The 4,766-nt window shown below is 42.9% G+C and overlaps 1 pseudogene; it reads left to right on the forward strand.

Moving 5' to 3' along the window:
• The first annotated feature begins 351 nt into the window (after positions 1-351).
• Positions 352-1,897, forward strand: LOC127928235 (hatching enzyme 1.2-like; annotated as a pseudogene).
• Positions 1,898-4,766: the final 2,869 nt, after the last annotated feature.

Raw genomic sequence — 4,766 nt, forward strand, 5'->3', positions numbered from 1 at the left:
TTTACCTGTTGTATAGCATTTGCCAAACAGGAAATGGCAAATGTGACAATATTTAACCAGTGGCCTGCACAATCTGACACGTTCCTCAGCACATCATTGTAGTAGAGTCAACTGTCATAACATTAGTGTGTGACCTATTTGTTGAGTAGGCCTGGCCAGGTGTAAATGGACCCGTATGGATTAAAACCATGTTGAAACTGTAGGTGTGGTGGTGGAGCCCTCCCTTCAGAGGTTTATTTAGGACTAACAACATGGACCCCAACCCAGAATCCTCCAGCAGACACAACCTGAGGAGGACTGTATAAAAAGCCCAGGACTGACCGGACAGAATCACACACCAAGACTCTCCAAAGCATCTCCAGGACCAAGAAGCCATCTAGAGTATCTCCACTGTCAGATCCAAGGAGCCATCCAGTCTCTCCTCTCCACACACTGAAGATGGAGCAAAGCCCCTCTCTCACCCTGCTGCTGCTGCTGCTGCTGGGCCTCTCTCAGGCCAACCCTCTCATGGAGGATGGAAGTGGACCAGAGATCCTAACAGACAACCCTGAGGCTGTAGACATCACTGAGAGAATTCTGACCACTAATAACGGCTCCAGTCAGTTCCTGTTGGAGGGGGACATGGTGGCACCAACAACCAGAAACGCCATGATTTGCTATAGGTACAACCAACACACACTGAAAACAATATTGTGCGAATTCTGCTTTTAAAACTATCTGCATCAGTTTTTTTGAGTATTTCCAACACAAGGTATTTTTATGTTTAATATTCTTCACTTTTAGTGTTTCAGAAAGTTGCATGATCACAAAATATACTTTGCTTCGTTAAAACCTGCATACAAACATTGTGTAGAAAGTAGCATTATAAAGTCAAAAGAATGTGGAATTACCCACAATCCTCTAAAAACAGAGACAGGTGTCAAAAAGTTGTTGCTAGAACTTAAAGTTAGTAAATTGGGGAAAAATTTCCCCTGGAGTTGTTTTTAAGTGCATCTTATGTTGATATATTTACATATTTAAATTTCAGGTTGGTTAAACGAGTAAAGTAGAGTAAAGGACTAATTATATTGAAGTCGAGATAACAAATATATTTTTTCAGGTCAAAATAATTGTATTTTCTACTATAATTGACTAACACCCTGAATGTTATTTTACAGTGCCGGGTGCTTCTGGAACAAAGGCTCCAACGGACTGGTTGAAGTGCCCTACACAGTGAGCAGTAGCTTCAGTTCCTCTGACAAGCAGGGCATTGAAAACGCCCTCCGGGCCTTCACTTCCAAGACCTGCATTCGCTTCGTGCCTTGGCAGAATCAGGTTGACTTCATCAGCTACGAGCCCAGAGACGGGTGCTGGTCCCCTCTTGGGAGAGTGGGAGGCCAACAGACGGTCTCTCTCCAAATGGACGGCTGCGTTTACTTCGGCATCATTCAGCACGAGACTCTCCACGCTCTGGGCTTCCAACACGAACAAACCAGGAGCGACCGTGACGAGTACGTCACCATCAACTGGAGTAACATCGACTCTAACAATGCCTACAACTTTGATAGATCAAACACCAACAACCTGAACACTCCCTATGACTACAGCTCTGTCATGCACTATGGAAAAACAGCCTTCTCTGTCAACGGGATGGACACCATCACCCCATCCCCAACCCCAACGTGCCCATCGGCCAGAGACAGGGGTTGTCCACCACGGACATCCTGAGGATCAACAGACTCTACGGCTGCTGAGAGGAAGACATCAAGTCACAGGAGAAAAGTCTGGGAAAGACCAGATGAAGGAAGTCAAGTCTGACATATATCATGTTATCTTATTGATTTAAAATCATTGTTGAGTTGTAACTTTAAAAAAACATGATCATTGCTGTAGTTGTGTAGTTCTCAAATTATTTTAATCATATGACTTAATTAATTATCTAAAATAAACAAGATTGAAAGCAGATGCTATTGTGTAATTCTAGTGTTTTCTAGTGTGTGTGTGTGTGTGTGTCTGTGAGAGAGAGAGAGAGAGAGAGAGAGAGAGAGAGAGAGAGTTAACAGACTGGGCACAAGTCCTCCATGTCTGTCCTGATCCAAGACATTCGTCCTCCAATCAGCACTAGAGTTACATCACTTCTGTCCCAACTACAATGACATCATTTCTCTCACCTAAACACAATAAGACACTAGGAATATTCACAACTACAATGACATCATTTCTCTCACCTAAACACAATAAGACACTAGGAATATTCACAACTACAGCGACATCATTTCTCTCACCTAAACACAATAAGACACTAGGAATATTCACAACTACAATGGCATGAAAGATAATAATTATTTTTGGAAGAGAATGAAGGAGGCAGACAGACGACAACATAAATATCTGCTCTGGGAATCTGACAACAAAGCAGAAATAAAAATCAACCACAAGGTATTTTCTTGATAAGATTTATACTGTAGATGTAACTGGTCTGGTCTGCTAAAATCATCACTTCAAAGTGGAGTCACACGTCCCCCAAAAACTACAGGTTTCTCCTCAAAATGTTTTAAAATGCTGTGCATTGAATCTTATCACATAACAAGATAGACTAACATACCAAAACGTTCTGCAGACATGCTGACATCTCTCTCTATTTATCTTGATCTTGGAGGGCACTACGGTGTTGAACGCTGAGTTGTTGTCAATGAACAGCATTCTTACGTAGGTGTTCCGTTTGTCCAGGTGGAAAAGGGCAGTGTGGAATGCAATAGAGTTGGTGTCATCTTTGGATCTATTGGGGCAGTATGCAAATTGGACTGGGTCTAGGGTGTCTGGGATGATTGTGTTAATGGGTGTCATGCCCAGACTTTCAAAGAATTTCATAGCTACAGATGTGAGTGCTATGGGGCGATGATCATTTAAATAGGTTACCATGGTGTTTTTGTGCACAGAGACTATGGTGGTCTGCTTGAAACATGTAGGTATTACAGACCGGGTCAGGAGAGGTTGAAAATGTCAGTGAATACACTTGTCAGAGCTCGGAGAACACGTCCTGGTAATCCATCTGACCCTGTGGGCTTTGTGAACGTTAAACTGTTTAAAAAGGTCACATCGGCTACGGAAAGCATGATCACAAAGTCATCCAGAACAGCTGGTGCTCTCACGCATGGTTCAGTGTTGCTCGGCTCAGAGCAAACGTAGCATGCATTTAGCACATCTGGTAGGCTTGTGTCACTGGGCAGCTCGTGGATGGGTTTCCCTTTGTAATCCTTAATCCATTGTTCCAAGATTGCGTAGCAGTCAGACGTCTTGTCGTGTCGTGTCCCTTGTATACAGTGCCTTGCGAAAGTATTCGGCCCCTTGAACTTTGCGACCTTTTGCCACATTTCAGGCTTCAAACATAAAGATATAAAACTGTATTTTTTGTTGAAGAATCAACAACAAGTGGGACACAATCATGAAGTGGAACGACATTTATTGGATATTTCAAACTTTTTCAACAAATCAAAAACTGAAAAATTGGGCGTGCAAAATTATTCAGCCCCTTTACTTTCAGTGCAGCAAACTCTCTCCAGAAGTTCAGTGAGGATCTCTGAATGATCCAATGTTGACCTAAATGACTAATGATGATAAATACAATCCACCTGTGTGTAATCAAGTCTCCGTATAAATGCACCTGCACTGTGATAGTCTCAGAGGTCCGTTAAAAGCGCAGAGAGCATCATGAAGAACAAGGAACACACCAGGCAGGTCCGAGATACTGTTGTGAAGAAGTTTAAAGCCGGATTTGGATCCAAAATATTTCCCAAACTTTAAACATCCCAAGGAGCACTGTGCAAGCGATAATATTGAAATGGAAGGAGTATCAGACCACTGCAAACCTACCAAGACCTGGCCGTCCCTCTAAACTTTCAGCTCATACAAGGAGAAGACTGATCAGAGATGCAGCCAAGAGGCCCATGATCACTCTGGATGAACTGCAGAGATCTACAGCTGAGGTGGGAGACTCTGTCCATAGGACAACAATCAGTCGTATATTGCACAAATCTGGCCTTTATGGAAGAGTGGCAAGAAGAAAGCCATTTCTTAAAGATATCTATAAAAAGTGTTGTTTAAAGTTTGCCACAAGCCACCTGGGAGACACACCAAACATGTGGAAGAAGGTGCTCTGGTCAGATGAAACCAAAATTGAACTTTTTGGCAACAATGCAAAACGTTATGTTTGGCGTAAAAAAGCAACACAGCTCATCACCTGAACACACCATCCCCACTGTCAAACATGGTGGTGGCAGCATCATGGTTTGGGCCTGCTTTTCTTCAGCAGGGACAGGGAAGATGGTTAAAATTGATGGGAAGATGGATGGAGCCAAATACAGGACCATTCTGGAAGAAAACCTGATGGAGTCTGCAAAAGACCTGAGACTGGGACGGAGATTTGTCTTCCAACAAGACAATGATCCAAAACATAAAGCAAAATCTACAATGGAATGGTTAAAAAATAAACATATCCAGGTGTTAGAATGGCCAAGTCAAAGTCTAGACCTGAATCCAATCGAGAATCTGTGGAAAGAACTGAAAACACTGGACACTGTGATCACTTGGCTACATAGCTGATGCCTGCTGGACTGTCCATTAATCACGGTACTCCATTCTGCTTGTTTATGTTTTATCTGTCGGCCCCAGCCGCACTCAGTCTCTGTGTGTAGTTAATCCGACCCTCTCTGCCTAGTCAACGCCATTTTACCTGCTGTTGGTGTGCAAGTTTATAAGCTGTTGTTGTCTCACCTACCGTTTTAGCT

Source organism: Oncorhynchus keta, unplaced genomic scaffold (genome assembly GCF_023373465.1).
Source record: "Oncorhynchus keta strain PuntledgeMale-10-30-2019 unplaced genomic scaffold, Oket_V2 Un_scaffold_24268_pilon_pilon, whole genome shotgun sequence".
Taxonomy (NCBI): Eukaryota; Metazoa; Chordata; class Actinopteri; order Salmoniformes; family Salmonidae; genus Oncorhynchus; species Oncorhynchus keta.